The sequence below is a fragment of the Myotis brandtii genome, unplaced genomic scaffold (assembly GCF_000412655.1).
Source record: "Myotis brandtii unplaced genomic scaffold, ASM41265v1 scaffold504, whole genome shotgun sequence".
Classification (NCBI taxonomy): domain Eukaryota; kingdom Metazoa; phylum Chordata; class Mammalia; order Chiroptera; family Vespertilionidae; genus Myotis; species Myotis brandtii.
The window spans coordinates 1083523-1100267 of record NW_005369217.1 but is presented as its reverse complement, the minus strand read 5'-3'; the positions used below and the strand labels follow the sequence as shown (position 1 = coordinate 1100267).

Sequence of the window (16745 nt, the reverse complement as noted above, 5' to 3'; positions counted from 1 at the left end):
ATTGAAACTTCGTGGCCCATGCGCAGAAGTTGGTTTTCGGAAAGGAGATAGACGAAACAAGTATACAAGACGAGTGTGGATGGGAGAGTTGGAAGGGGTCGACCTCAGCGAACGTACCTCAATCAGATTGAGGACGTTTTTAGCAAAGGCCAGCTTAGGAGTACCCTAATTAAGTTAATAACAATGTACCTACCTATATAGTTTAAGTTTAAAAAATTTGGCTCTCAAAAGAAATTTCAATCGTTGTACTGTTGATATTTGGCTCTGTTGACTGATGAGTTTGCTGACCAGTGGCTTAGGCCTACTCCTGCCACCCCCACTGCGCTCGTCAGCTGTGAGTCCAGCTTCTGGCTGAGCAGTGCTCCTCCTGTGGGAGTGAAATGACCACCAGGGGGCAGCTCCTGCATTAAGCGCCTGCCCCCTGGTGGTCAGTGTGCATCATAGCATAGTGACAGGTCCTTCTGCTTTTAGGTTGATTTGTATATTAGCCTTTTATTATATAGGAGGATGCTGGAGAAAGCACAGCACCAGGGTTGTTTATCCAGTGGGTCAATGATATCATCAAAGACCCAGGTGTGTTTTTTTTTTGTGTTTTTTTTAACCTTTCTCTGCTCTTTACTTATGCTCCTCTCTCATGGTCACAGTGTGGCTGCAGAAGGTCACAATATGGCTACAGAAAATCAGGTGTGGCTGAACAAGGAGAGGTTCCTGCATCTTCCTTTTTAAGAGCAAGGAAAACATTTCCAATAAACTTCCCCTCCCCCACCAGCAGGCCCCTCTTCATGTCTCAGTGACTAGAGTTGGGTCAGAGCCCACCTCTAACCTACCCCCTTGCAAAGGGCCTGCATTTGCTTTGACCCGATGAGGCCCCTGAGCTGGACATATGATGGCACCCTGAGTGGTGAACACATTGGAGTTCTGTTAGAAAGGAGGAAGGGAGAAATGGATGTTGTGGAGGTGAGCAACAGTGTCAGCCACAAAACCTGACCCACACCCCAGGGGCAAGTTTATTTGAGCAGTCACAGGAATGAATATTAAATGACTTTAGGATTCTTTTCTACCTTGAGAATCTAAAAGGAATTACTTGAAGTGCAAATGAGAAGACTTTTCCTCTGTCTGTCCCTGCAGGTCCTGCCCTGACCACAGCTGCCCTTCAGGACACCGGCTCTGAGCCACGGCTGGGCCATCAGGCTGCTGTCAAGGGTGGGGCTCTGGCGACTTGTGCTGTTCCTCATGAGTCCAGCCTGGGGCTCCACCTGGCATCCAGCACGGCCACGTCTCAGGTGAGAGCTACAGAAGGAACCGTGGGGCAGCCAGACCCCAGGACCTGGGGTTCAGAGGGAGAACGAGAACAGGAGAGTTCAGTTCAGGTGTGCCCCCTCCGCACCCCCAGAGGTGTAACTGGACAGGAGGCTTGTTTATGGCTCCTAGAGGCAGGTATAGTGGGAGCTGCCCCCTGCAAGAAGGTTGGGCCAAATAAGCAAATATTCTGAAGGACACAGAAAACAGCTTCTCGGTAGGCATCTCTGGTTTTCTGTAGCCCTATTAAAAACTGTTAGTCAACGTACCAAAGTGGACTCCCAAACCACATGGGTCGTGTGTTTTCTGCTTGTCAGGTTCGTGGAGAGCTGTGGGATAGGCTCGTTGTCCCTCCAGGGTCTGGCTGTCTGAACAGAAAAAGAAAGCTGGTAAGAAACTGATGAGAAACTTCCACCAAGGGTAGTGGATAATGATCATGGACAGCAGTAGGTATCCACAGTGGCCAAGAAGTTTGGGTTCCATGTGAGGAGCAGTGGTGACAGCTTCTAGAAATTATCTACTAGCCTGACATTCTAAAATTTGCCCAGCTCTTCCGGACATACATCAGGGGCACTAAGATAAAATATGTGGGAGCCTGAGTATGAGGCAGTACAGTGGGATTTAGTTATGAGTGACTTCTAGGGTGGGGCAGGGGGCGAAGTAACACTAATCTGGCCATTATATGTGTTGTTATATTTTATGTGCCTATCTTAAATCTTCAATCAAATTGTCAACTCCTTGAGGACAGTAATATTTCATTTCTCTTATATTCTTCACAAGGTCAATACTCAGTAATTATTTATTGGTTGATTTTTCGGTATATATTTAAACGATAAAATTTTATCAGTCAAGGGCCTAGAATTTTCATTCATTTGGGCAGAGTTGTCATCAGTATCTATTGAGCACCTCCTGAGATGAACAGCGTCAGAGACCTTAGCCACTTGAACTGGCCGGAGTGTGTTCATTTCTGAGGGCTGTCAAAACAAAATACCACAAGCAGGGTGATTAAAAACAACTGAATGTATAGTCTCACAGATCTGGAAGAGACACGTCCCAAGTCAAGATGTTGGCAGGGCCCTTGCTCCCTCTCCAACCTGTGGGGAACCCTTCCCTGTCTTCTAGCTCCTGGTGGTTTGTGCCAGTCTTTGGTGTTTCTTGGCTTGCGGCCGTGGAATACAAGCTCTGCCTTCATTGTCACATGGCATTCTCTTTACCTGTCTCTATTTTCACATGACTGCTTCTTATAAGGACACCAGTCATATGACCTCATCTTAACTCAAGACATCTACAATGAGCCTATGGATAAATAAGATCCCATTCTGAGGTACTGGAGGGTAGGACTCCAACTTGTCTTTATTTGGAGATCACAATTCAACCCAGAACACGAAGTGAGCTCATTCACGGGGCTAAGACCAGAACACACAAAGGGCTAGGAGTGAACATGAGCCGTGTCCCCGGTGCTGACAGGAAGAGGGAGGGAGAAGAAGCAGCAGGGGCACCTGTCCAGTTCTCTCGTCACTGTCTGGGGAAGTGTGTTGGGTTGGGGCCCAGTGGACACACTGTGCTACTGTCTGTGCCCCAGAGGAGAAGTTCCATGCTCCTACTGCTCTGCCCTTTCATAGGACGAGTCGGGAAGAGGCCTCAGAGGCTGGGAACACACAGACCATTTGGGTTCCAGGTAACCTTAACTTTGGAGGGAAGTGGAGGAGCCCACCTCATCCTGTGGAAAGTTGCACCCTTTTGCCCTAGGAGAGGAGGAGCTACTGGGCCCAGCCAGCTCATTGCCAGGCTCTCAGAGAGAGTTCTAGATACCAGATATTGAACAACCTGCTTGTCTCTGAGCCTAGTGAAACCTGGACTTCATGCTGCAACTTTCTGCCTCCCCAGTTTGATATCCCTTAGTGCAGAAGTTGTAAACCAGAGGCCCACAGGTCACTTGCAGCCCATAGATGTGTTTTGGCTACAATGGCTGGTGTTCAGATGTTTTTATATTATTTTTTGAATAATCAGTACATTTACATAGTTCAGAAATCAAATCATTATAGAAAGCTATCTGGTGAAAGCTTATCTTGGCCTCTACCTGCCTGTCCAGCCCCCTCCCCTGTTACCACTTCTATTACTTTCTTATACATTCTTCTAGAGTTTCTTATTGCAAATACAAGTCAGTACAAACTACATTCTGCCTCCATTACTTTCTTTCTCACATAATTGTAGTCCACTACATGCTTTTTCTACCTTGCTTTTATCACTTATCTTGGCACTCTTTCCCTACTAATATGCTGAGAGCCTTCTCACTCTTTTTTACAGGGGTGTATACATTATGTGGATGCACAATGTATCACTTATTTAACCAAAATCCTTCTGATGGACACAGGTTGTTTTCAGTCATTCTCTGTTTATTACAAGCAAAGCTGCAGTGACTAAAACTGCCACTTTATACTATGTTTGAACATGTATAACATTTAAAAATTCTGAAATATCTTTGAATGATCAAAAAGACTAGAAACACGAAGTTCTAGTAACTGTAGGTTGACCACTGTTTGGATTGTTAGCTGTTTCTCAGGGTCCCTAACACTGGGTCCGGCCTGCTCCCATTCGGCATGTTCCCCACCCCCTCTTCCTCCCTCTTTGCTCTGAGGCTGAGTGTTGACTGCATTGAGCACCTCGATTAGTTGCGCTCTTTTTCTTATGGTAGATTCAGAGGGAAGGGAAATCGCTCTTGTACCCATGCTCTTTCTACATTCTTTCAAGTAGAAAATGAAAGCCAGGGAGGCTGTCTTTTTCAAGAAGAAAAGGAGAAGACAGATTCCTTTGTGGATGTAATTCTGCTTCTTCTTATGTTCATCTGTGTTACTCGTTTGGGCACTTGATTGTGCAGCCCGGCCTTGTTACATCCACGCTTTTCTCTCACCTCCGAGCAGAAGGGAAGGACTCTGCTCGCTGGTTGATTTAGCACTGCCAGAGCAGCTGCTTGGAGACCAGCAATAACAATGAACAAGATAGTCAAATGCATCATTCTAACACATGTGCTCTCTCACCAGAACCCCACGAGGATGGGGACGTAATATTCCTGTTTCCATTTCATAGACAAGGAAACAGTAATAGAGTGAAGTCGCTTGACTAAGATTCATAATTTGTACATGGCAGAACTAGTATCTTTTTTAAAAAACATTTTTATTGATTTTCAGAGAGTAAGGAAGAGGGAGAGAGAGATAGAATCAATGAATGAGAGAGAATCATTGATTGGCTGCCTCCTGCACGCACCCTACTGGGGATCGAGCCCGCAACCTGGGTATGTGCCCTTGACTGGAATCGAACCCGGGACCCTTCAGTCGGCAGGCAGACGTTCTATCCACTGAGCAAAACCAGTTAGGGCGGAGCTAGTATCTGAAACCAAGAACTTCTGGCTCTAGAATCTGCTGTTTTTAGCCAACATATTGGCTGCCTCAAACTCTTTTTTTTTTTTTTTTTTTTAAGGTTGTGGCTAACAGTTATACTTCTCGCCTTTTCAGTTTGTCGTCAGTGGTGGCGTGATGATGATAGTCATGACAAAGATAAGAGGAAACTCTGAAAGTAGGCGAGAGGTGACATGCTACAGGAAGGCAAATAATGAGAAAGCATTGTTGTTCTAACAGAGGCCAGGCTCAGCCTTTACATCTGTCACAGTGGATAGAGTGGAATCGGCTCCGTTGCCCCCTTTGCTCTTTCAGTGTCCGAACATTTATTGAGCAACTTCTGAATGCAAGGCACTGTGCCAGGTGGGAGATGCAATGAATGGGCCACACCCTGGTCCTCAGAGCTAGGACTTGTCAGCAGACACTGCAGTACCACCTGGTGAGTGTGGCATTGGAGTGACATGGATGTGTCAGGCTGGGTCCTGAATGTGAGAAAGGAAATAAATTCAGTGTGGGGTAACAAGGTGGGTAGTTTGTAGTTGTGTCGGGTCTTCAGCTCTGCTGGATGGAGGAAGGAAGCAAGGCCCGGAAGTGAGGCTGTGAGCTAAGGAGTTGAGCCATCTTTCTGCCCACAGGCCAGGGTGGAGGTGACAACGGCTGCACCTCTGGAGCTGTGGGCTCTTTGGCAATGGGCTCAGTCAGGGCTGAAGGTGGGCTGAAGGAAACGGCCTCTCCCCTTTCCTGCATCCCATCTCAGCTTTTCTCATTCCTGGGCTGGGTTTAATGTCCGAGCTGGGCTGCCTCCCGTGGGGCACTTACCCTGGGAGTTAGAATTCTGCTGGAGGGCGAACCCCTGTCCCTGGATGAAGGACTAAATTTGCCAGGGAAGAGAGGGGGGCGGGGGCAGAAGGACACAGTTCACAGGTCACCATATTCGACCTTTGACGTCACACTTCAGCAGAAGGATCATAGGCCGGGCTTCCTGTCACAAGGAGGGAGGCTCCTTGCTTGTGTTTTTATTTGTTGCCTTTCTTCTTTCTTCTCCCCCAGGTTTGCATCCACAGTATCTATCATCTCTGTGGTTATCTTAGAACAACTGGGGGTTTTGCTTTGTACTTATTCTTTCTCTGAGTGTGACACTAACCACAGCCGCCTCCAGGCAAAGGGTGTAGGGCAAGGCCAGCTGCTCTTCATTCAGATACTGTGGTCTTTGGTGCAGCTGATGCTAGTGGCGAAGTTATACAAAACAAAGGTGTTGAAACTCAGTCCAAGTGACTGTTGGGGACCTGCTGCTTGTGCTTCTAGGGATGAATAACGGAAACTCATTTTTTTCTGGTTGAAAAGGAGAATTCAGAGTCCTGATGGAACACAGACAACAGGCATTGCAGGGCACAGTCGTGCACTTCTCTGTGCTGGCATCTGTGTGGACATGCAAGAGACGCACCCACACTCTGTCCTCAGGGACCTATTGACAAGAAGAGGAGAAAAATGTACCTCCCCTCTTGGGCCCGCTTCCTCATTTGAGAAATGAAAGAGGTTGGGCTTTACCAGTGTTCCTCCCGGGGTCAGAGCTGCCCTGAGGGCAGTGCTTCACAAACACTCCATGTGCACATGAACCACTGGGGGTCTTGTTAACATGCACATTCCAGCCCAGGAGGTCTGTCCAAGGCTTTTGATTCTGCGTGTCCAACAGACTCCAGGTACTGAGGCTGGTGCACAGAGCTTTGAGTACTGTGGCTCTGGGGGCACTTGGGAAATCTGTGGGTGGCTTAGAGTTGCCACAACAATAGGGTGAAGCCCCTGGCATTACTGGATGGGGGCTAGGCATGCTAGTCATGATTCTGTGTGGGAATGTCATTAGTGAATTGTCACCCACTCTGCCAAACTCAGCCCACTGCACATATAATCACTAATTACTTCTCATATAGTAATACTGAAAAGTTTTTAAAGAAGTTATGCCAAAAGCCCAGTAATCTAGGAGACCATTGTTCTGGGAAGAGAAGCCTAAATGGTGTAAAGACACAGCCTTGACATGACTGGATAATGTCCCCACTGTGGGCGTCCTGTCTAGATCAGAGCGTTTCCACGCTGAACCGGAAAGCCTGTCCATGCAGCATGCAGTCACTGCAGAAGCAGGGACGTCACTGCGGATTTGCAACAGGACAACACGTTACTAAATTAGCAGAAGCATAGGAATACCACCATCTCAGTGAACTTCTGTAGAGAAGCTATTGTTAAAATAGTTTATATTCTAATTTATATAATACTAGAGGCCTGGTGCACAAAAATTTGTGCACTCGGGGTGGGGGGGGGTCCCTCAGCCGGCCTGCGCCCATTCACATCCAGGACTCCCTTGGGGGATGTCCACCTGTCGACTTAGGCCCACTCCCTGTGGGATCAGGCCTAAGCTTGCAGTCAGACATCCTTCTGGCAGCCAGGGAGCCCTTGGGGGATGTCCGACTAAAGGCTTAGGCCCCCAAGGGATCGGGTCTAAACTGTTAGTTGGACATTCTTAGTGCTGCCACGGAGGTGGGAGAGGCTCCTGCCACCACCACTGTGCTGGCCATCCATGAGCCAGCTTCTGGCTGAGTGGCACTCATAGCAACCGGTCATTCTGCCGTTCAGTCAATGTGCATATTAGCCTTTTATTATTATTATATAGGATGTCCCTATTTCCCCCCTTTTGCCCCCTCTACCCAGCTCTTGCCTCCCACTTCTCTCTGGCCATCACCATACTGTTGTCTGTGTCCATGGGTTGTGCATATATTTTCTTTGGCTAATCCCTTCTTTAAATTCACTTCTTTAAATTTTTATTTTCAGATATAAGTGCTTATAACTGCACTATTATATATTTTCTATTATATCATTTAGAATTAAGATATTTTTTAATTGAACCCTTGTAAATTTTAGCACAATTTAATAAATTATGCTAGAAGCAATTAGGAGATTTTTCATGTAATGCAGATACATTTCAATTAATATTTTATTTTTAATTTTTTAATATTTTAATTTGAAATAATCTCATACATGTAAAAAAACTATAAAATACTTCAGCATATTATATGTACCCTTCACCCAATTTCTTAGGTGTTAATAATTTAAACATAACCATTTACAACTAACAAAATTTGGAATATATTTTTCTTATAATCTCTTTAATGTTACTTAATCCATTTACTTTGTTTTTGTTAATCTTCACCCAAGGATATTTTTCCATTGAATTTTAGAGAGAGTGAAGGGAAAGGGAGAGACACATTGATTGGTTGCCTCCTGCACATGCTTTGATAGGGACTGGGGATCAAGCCAGCAACTGAGGTACATGCCCTTGACTGGAATCGAACCTGGGACCCTTCAGTCCATGGGGTAATGCTCTATCCACTGAGCAAAACAGGCTGCAGCTTAATTCATTTACTTTTAATCTATATGTGTCTTTATATTTAAAGTGGGTTTTGATTTTGATTCACCCTCATAATCTGTCTTGGCTTCTGGGGTTTCTGGGTCCGGCCTGCCTTGCCACCGGCTCTGTCACTGCCCTGTCCCATGTCTCTGCACAATAAATAGCTACGCCTAGCTCATACAAAGAATAATGTACTTTCTTGTTTTCTCTACTTGCACGTTTGTAATTTTATTCAGCATGTTATCTCTACTTCAGGTAAGGTTATTACCTGCTTCCTGTTATCAGATCCAGACAGGAGAGTGGGTTTGCTATTTCTCATCCTAGCATTTTTATTCTGTTGTTCTCTGCTCTTTTATTTCCTTGTAGTCTTTATGAGCAGTTAAATCTAATCTTATCCATTATAAGTAGGTGTAAGCATTGACTTCTTCATTATGCATTCCTGTGCAGTCGTGCATGAGCACTTACATATTGAAATACTTATTATTTTTATTATAAATTGCATTCCTTTTTTCTCCTTTATATTATAGTTAGAGCTAGATTTTGCATATGGGTTGACTGACTTATCTAGAAGTTTCATTTCAGGTAGTTAAAAGAACATTTCCAAATATTTGTTATAAAAAATGGTGCATTGATTGAAGAGGTCAGAGCATCCCTGGATTAAGTGATGTCTCTGACATTCTTTGTGCAACATTTAAAAACAATAGATGTCGGTGTGATTTGTGACCAACTTGAGAGTAACCCTGGATGAGAAAGCAATCAGTGAACGTTGGTATTACCTGTAATTTCTGCTTGGATGAGATACTATGAGTCCTCAAGGCTTAAAATAGTGGCTCTCCCTAGGTCGCACTTTAGAAACTAGGAAAGTTAAACACACATTCATGCAAGCATTTACACACACACACACACACACACACACACACACACACACACACACACACACACACTTCACAGCTTGATCCCACCCAGAATCATTTCAAACTGAATATCTGGGATGAGGCCTAGGCATCTGGAGTCAGAAGACTCCCCAGATGACTCTGGTGCTCTGTGAGGCTGAGAATCACTGCCTGTAGTGGGGTGAATGGTAAAAAGATAGGTCCTGTCCCAACCACCAAAAACTGTGACTGTGACCCTCTCAGAAAAAGGCTGTGTGCAGGTGATTCAGCGACAGGTCTCCAGCTGAGATCATCCTGGACTATCCCCTGGCCCTAACTTCAGTCAGTGTCCTTTCAAGAGGCCCACACAGGAGAGACACAGAGAGAAGGCCAGGGGGAAACAGAGGCAGAGGTTGGAGTTCCAGAGCTACAAGCCTGGAAGAAGTAAGGAATGACCTGTCCCCCAGAGCCTTCTGAGGGGGCACAGCTGGCCTAAATGTGAAAGGATGCATTTCTGTTGCTCTTAGACACCTGGTTTTTGATAATTGTTGCAGCTGCCCTAGGAAACTAATACACTGCCTAAAGGGTGGATAAAAATTTGGTGAGATGGGAGGAATATAGGAGCTTTTCGGATGGGGAAGCAAAATGAGTGAGAGTGAGAAGGCCTGGCTGAGAAAGAATGGGGCAGCACGCCTAGAAGAAGAAAGAGTGGCTGTACGAGGAGAGGGAGCTATTGGTTGGAGCCCACAGAGAATCCTGGTGTGGAAAGATGCCTTCCTCTGCGCTCTGTCCTGTCCTATTCAGGGAATAGCGTTTGCTGCCCCTCCTTAGACCACAAAAGGCCCAAGAAGACAGGAGAGTAGGTTGGCACTTCATTCCACAAGGGTGGGAGCCACTGAAGGGTGTGAGGAGGAGCAGCGTGGCGAGGTTGTAGGGAGGCCCGCCAGGCCTGGGTCTGAACACTTGGCGTCTGCATCCTTCCTGCTCTCCACCTCTCCCCACACCCGCGGCCCCATCTTGTGTGGTGGCTTCATGAGTGTGAGCAAAGCCATTTGTTTCCAGCTGGAAGTCCAGGGGAAAGTGCGGACTGGTTGGGTGGATCTGCCCCGTCTTGGGAGTTGATCCCTTCTGCAGCTCCTACAGGAAGTGCAGAGGAGCCATCCATCCTCGTCCAGTGCGTTGGAATGAGAGCAGCCAGCCTGGAAGCATGCACACTGCCAACTGGTCTTCCTTAATAACCAGCCAGTTACCTGTGGAGGCCCCTCGCAGCCACGGCCTGCCTTCTGCAAGCGTAAGCAAGGGAAGCTCTCATTAACGATGATGCCCGTGGAAGCAGAATCCTCCCTGCCTTGTGGGGCTGGCACCGAGGAGCCGAGAGGGTGCGAGTGCTTGTACACAGACTCACTCATCACATTACAGGCCTTGTTTGCTGGGCTCACTCAGAAAGGACTGGCAGTGTGGGAGCGGAGAGGCCACCCTGAGTCTGGTTGCCTGAGGGTGGAGAGGCAATTAGATACACCTGTAAGAACCATCTAGGGCAGGGGTCCTCAAACTTTTTAAACAGAGGGCCAGTTCACTGTCCCTCAGACCATTGGAGGGCCGGACTATAGTTTAAAAAAAAACTATGAACAAATTCCTATGCACACTGCACATATCTTATTTTGAAGTAAAAAAACAAAACGGGAACAAATACAATATTTGTATTTGCATGTGGCCCACGGGCCGTAGTTTGAGGACCCCTGATCTAGGGACTGCAGCCACTGAGCACTGAGCTGGGGTGGGGGTGGGTCCAGACTGGATGCAGATTGAGGAGGAAACAGAGGGGGAGCCCCAACCCACAGTTATTCTGTTAGTTGTGTGGGGATTTAGCATTACCCGTTGTCCCAGAAATGGACAAAGGACATAGGAACGCCTTCATTTTACTTTCTGGGAGTGAGTGACTTTAAAGGAAGGAGGGCACTTCCTTCCATGGACGGCTCGTCTCACTGCCAGGTGTGTTTGAATGTTGAAGGAGATGCTGCAGGATGCTAGGTGTGGGTCAGAAGGGAGCTGTGGGCCTCAAGGAGTAATTTTGGGATCCCCTAGATCGGTTGCACTGATGGAGGTCATTCTGGGCATCCTTTTGCCTCCAGGAGCCCCAGCACCTGTCCCTGACCATTGTGGGTTGTGATGGAGGAGGGCACCTCAGGTGAGCGGTGGGCTGATGTTAGGAACAGGGATGGAGTCTCATGAGCTGCCCCTCCCGAGACCTTAATCTTACTGGGACCCTACAGCAGGGGACAGTGACCAGGTGTCCAGTCGAGCAGTAGAGTATTCTGAATGCAAACACACAGTTTCCAGCCTCCATCTCTCCTCCTACTTCCAAGAAGACCTAGGGTACTTTCTCAGGGTGGGTGGAGGGGTGGATAAATCTGACACAACCCACAAGCTGGACTGTGGGGACAAACAGTGGATTCCCGACAGCGAGCTCGGTCGCAGAAGCCCAGCCGTGGTGAGAGGCCAGGCTGGCTGCTTTCCCACGCGTGGCTTCAGCCCAGAGAAAGCGTTCAGAGACCAGCCACAGATCTGCACAATAGACGTGCTGAGTACTGCATGGCGCACCCCAGGAAAGTGCGGGGTTCTGCTGGGAACAAGACAGACAGGCCCTGGCCCAGTGATGGCGAACCTTTTGAGCTCGGCGTGTCAGCATTTTGAAAAACCCTAACTTAACTCTGGTGCCGTGTCACATATAGAAATTTTTTGATATTTGCAACCATAGTAAAACAAAGACTTATATTTTTGATATTTATTTTATATATTTAAATGCCATTTAACAAAGAAAAATCAACCAAAAAAATGAGTTCACGTGTCACCTCTGACACGCATGTCATAGGTTCACCATCACTGCCCTGGCCTCAGGGATTGTTAACCTGTGTGCTTACTCATTCCAATGGGCATACATGCCACAAGGGCTCCCAGCTTTTGCCTGGACCGGCGTCCCCTGTCTCCTCACTGCCCAGTGCTACTGATCCTGCAGGGTCAGTATACATGCTCCATCCTCTAGGGCAGCGGTTCTCAACAGTGGGTCGCGACCCCTTTGGGGGTCGAACGACCCTTTCACAAGGGTCACCTAAGACCATCGGAAAACACATATATAATTACATATTGTTTTTGTGATTAATCACTATGCTAGCAATGAAAATAATTTTATGGTTGGGGGTCACCACAACATGAGGAACTGTATTAAAGGGTCGCGGCATTAGGGAGGTTGAGAACCACTACTCTAGGGCAAGCACATCAAACTCAACAGCAAACACGGGCCAAATAAACAAGGTTTAAGTTTATGTGGGCCGCAAAAAAATAAAAGCTTCAATTTTCATAGAAACGTAGGTTTATTTTGATAGAGACATGCTGAATGCAAAGGGCTGAAATAAATGAGTAATTGTTAACATAAAATAATAGAATATTTTAATAAAAATTAATATTTTTTTCTTGAACATTAATTTACCAGACACTGAGTAACTGCACAAATTAATAAGCATAACGCAAATAAACCTATTTTTCCTGTTCTCTGAAAGCGAAATATTTCCTGTTGTGTACACAAAACAAGTCAGTACAAGACCAATGATGTGGCAATCAGCTGCTAAAATATTCCCTGCTAGTATTAGTGGAGAGAAATGGTGCGCCTGCATGTAAGGCGAGTAAGGGAAATTAATGCAACATGATTATAATAATCAGTCATTAGTGAACGTTGTAGTTTGTTATTAATAGTTATATATAACAGGATATTGTAAAAATTAAATTTTGAAATTTTTATTAAAACATTTCTTACATAAAACGTTATATTGGCTGGGCCATAAAAATATTCATTGTGGGCCACATGTGGCCCATGGGCCGCGAGTTTGACATGCTTGCTCTATCACCCAAATCATTGTCCTTAAGCATTTGTGAAAATTTTCTTGAAAACACATTTTATTGTATAAGCAATATATGTTTATTGTAAAAAAAAAAAAATCAGAGAATGTGACATACAGTAAAAAAGAGAATAAACATGCCCTAGCCGGTTTGGCTCAGTGGATAGAGCATAGGCCTGCAGACAGAAGGATCCAGGGTTTGATTCTGGTCAAGGGCACATGTCTGGGATTTGTTTTTTTTGTTGTTTTTTTTTTGAGTGCTTGACTTACACTTTATTTAATTATTTATCTTTGTTGACACTATTACAGAAGGCCCCCATTATCCCCCTCTTTGGCCATCTCCACCAACCTCTCTCCCCTCTCCTGGCCTTCACCAAACTGCTGTCTGGGCTATATGTTCTTTTTTTCTTTTTTTGCTTAAAGTATTACAAAGGGTATTACATATGTGTCCTTTTTTTCCCCGCCCTTGACAATCCCCTGCCCTCCCTTACCCCCCAGTGTCTTATGTCCATTGGTTTTGCTTATATGCATGCATACAAGTCCTTCGGTTGATCTCTTACTCCCCTCCCTTCTGCCCCCCAACCCTCTCTGGCCTTCCCACTGCAGTTTGACAATCAGTTTGAGGCAGCTCTGCCTCTGTATCTATTATTGTTCAAAAGTTTGTAATGGTCTTTATTATCCATGAATGAGTGAGATCATGTGGTATTTTTCCTTCATTGACTGGCTTATTTCACTTAGCATAATGCTCTCCAGCTCCATCCATGCCGTTGCAAATTGTAAGAGTTCCTTCTTTTTTACAGCAGCATAGTATTCCATCGTGTAGATGTACCACAGTTTTCTAATCCATTCATCTACTGATGGGCACTTAGGCTGTTTCCAAATCTTAGCTATGGTGAATTGTGCTGCTATGAACATAGGGGTGCATATATCCTTTCTGATTGGTGTTTTTGGTTTCTTGGGATATATTCCTAGAAGTGGGATCACAGGGTCAAATGGGAGTTCCATTTCCAGTTTTTTGAGGAAACTCCATACTGTCTTCCATAGTGGCTGCACCAGTCTGCATTCCCACCAGCAGTGCACAAGTGTTCCTTTTTCTCCACATCCTCTCCAGCACTTGTCGTTTGTTGATTTGTTGATGATAGCCATTCTGACAGGTGTGAGATGGTACCTCATTGTTGTTTTGATTTGCATCTCTCGGATGATTAGTGACTTTGAGCATGTTTTCATATGTCTCTTGGCTTTCTGAATGTCCTCTTTTGAAAGGTGTCTATTTAGGTCCTTTGCCCATTTTTTGATTGGATTGTTTATCTTCTTTTTGTTAAGTTGTATGAGTTCCCTATAAATTTTGGAGATTAGGCCCTTATCAGATATGACGTTGGCAAATATGTTTTCCCACGCAGTGGGTTTTCTTGTTGTTTTGTTGATGGTTTCTTTTGCTGTGCAGAAGCTTTTTATTTTGATGTAGTCCCATTTGTTCATTTTCTCTTTAGTTTCAACTGCCCTAGGAGCTGTATCAGTGAAGAAATTGCTTCGGCATATGTCTGAGATTTTGTTGCCTTTGGATTCTTCTAGTATTTTTATGGTTTCCGGTCGTATATTTAAGTCCTTTATCCATTTTGAGTTTATTTTTGTGTATGGTGTAAGTTGGTGGTCTAGTTTCATTTTCTTGCATGTATCTGTCCAATTTTCCCAGCACCATTTATTGAAGAGACTGTCTTGACTCCATTGTATGTTCTTGCCTCCTTTGTCAAATATTAATTGAGCGTATTGGTTGGGGCTGATTTCTGGGCTTTCTATTCTATTCCATTGATCTATATGTCTGTTCTTGTGCCAGTACCAGGCAGTTTTGAGAACAGTGGCTTTGTAATACAGCTTGATATCTGGTATTGAGATCCCACCTACTTTGTTCTTTCTCAGGATCGCTGCAGCTATTCGGGGTCGTTTTTTGTTCCAGATGAATTTTTGGAGAGTTCGTTCTAGGTCTGTGAAATATGCCGTTGGTATTTTAATGGGAAGTGCGTTGAATTTATAGATTGCTTTGGGTAGTATGGACATTTTAATGATGTTGATTCTACCAATCCAAGAACATGGTATGTTCTTCCATCTCTTTATGTCTTCCTCTATCTCTTTTTTCAACGTCCTGTAGTTTTCTGAGTAGAGGTCTTTTACCTCTTTAGTTAAGTTTATTCCTAGGTATCTTAATTTTTTTGGTGCGATGGTAAATGGGATTGTTTTTCTAATCTCTCTTTACATGTCTGGGATTTGGGCTCGATCCCCATTGGGGGGCATGCAGGAGGCAGCCGATCAATGATTCTCTCTCATCATTGATATTTCTATCTCTCTCTCCCTCTCCCTTCCTCTGAAATCAATAATAAAAAAAGACATTAAAAGAAGAGAATAAACAGAGATAACCATTGTTAACATTGAGGTATGTTTTCTTCTCATTCTTTTTCAATGCACATTCACACACATGCACACACATATACTTTTATCATTGCGTTTCCTCATTCTGCTTTACATTTTCTTTTGTCACATACACCTATCTTCTTCTTTTTAAATTTATTTTTATTGTCAACCCCATTACAAATGTCCCCCATTCTCCCCTCCCGCTTTGTGCCCCTCCACTCAGACCCCACCGCACCCCAGGCTGTCACTGTGAGCTGTTTGAGGGCACAGGCAATGTCTCACTACATGTTATCCCTGTTACTAATACAGCATCTTGCACTAGGAATCTCTCTGCAAATGTTAGCCAAGGAGAGCCACTCCGCAAATCTGTTTGGCTTTGGAACTCAGCACATAACTATTTTGAGGAAGCAGAAGCAAATTTGCTGTCCTGGCCATTGATGCTTGTTTAAAACGTGTGTGCATTCCTGAGCACCAGTGTCTGCTGGCCACTCTGCTGGTGGCTGCGGAGGGGACTGGGGATGCACAGTGATTCAACACGTGGCTGAGACACGCACTGAGGGTGATTAATTGTGCTCAGCACCCTGGAGGGGCTGCGTTGAAAAGCAGCTCCACCCTGCTATTCCACTGAGGCTCTGTTCTCACTTTAGAACAACACCGCTGATTCTGGCAAATCTTTCTTTATCCTTTCTGATTAAAAAAATAGTGTTGGCGTTTCACCCGGGGAGGAGTGGGTGAGATTTTCTTCTCTGACAAATCAGTTTAGGCTCTAAAATACTCTTCGCTTAGATTAAAATTCAAGAGGCTCTTGGACTAGGATTGGAAATGGAAATAGCACAGGCTCTTTTCCAAAAAGCTCTGTTGGAGGTTGAGACCATCAGGAGGGGCATGCACTCAGCAGACCGCAGGTGAGAGCAGAGCGGAGCCCATGAGAGGGTGTCAGCAGAGGAAAAGCAGCAGAAGCTGTCCTCTGAGCATCAGGGCTCCTCAGGCACAGGTGGAAACACGAGAGGCTGGTGCATAGATGGCAACAGACAGTACTAGGTGTACCGGTTAATAATGCGGATTTGTAATCACAGAAAACACGATAATTCCAAGAGAAACATCAAAAGTGCTTTATTCAAAGTAATGTCCATCGCTAGCTACACATTTCCTCCATCTTTCAGGTAATTCGTGAATACCGACCAATAGAACTTTTCTTGTTTTGAGACAAACCATTCAGAGACCCAATTTTCCACTTCTTCATATGTTTTGAAGTGCTGCTCAGAAAGTGCGTGTGCCATCGATTGGAACAAGTGGTAAGCTGAAGGAGCAAGGTCTGGTGAATACAGGGAGTGGATTACCACTTCCCAGGCAAGACGTGTCTTGATCTGGTTTTGAAGTGTGTAATGGTGCGTCATCATGAAGCAAAATTACTTTGCTGTGTCTTCTGGAACATTCTGGTCATTTCACGATCAAAGCGTGGTTCAAATTGATTATTTGTTGT

The 16745-nt window shown here is 45.2% G+C and overlaps 1 protein-coding gene across 5 annotated transcripts in view; it reads left to right on the top strand.

Moving 5' to 3' along the window:
- The window catches only part of CRACR2A (calcium release activated channel regulator 2A), a 145425-nt gene that overhangs the window by 13163 nt on the left and 115517 nt on the right, over window positions 1-16745 (top strand). For 3 of the 5 annotated variants that reach the window (XM_014548362.1, XM_014548358.1, XM_014548361.1), the window contains 2 exons: window positions 1129-1283; window positions 1617-1688. The gene's annotated coding sequence lies outside the window, so the exon portion shown is untranslated. The remainder of the gene's footprint in view (window positions 1-1128; window positions 1284-1616; window positions 1689-16745) is intronic. The other 2 variants (XM_014548360.1, XM_014548359.1) reach the window with 1 other exon arrangement.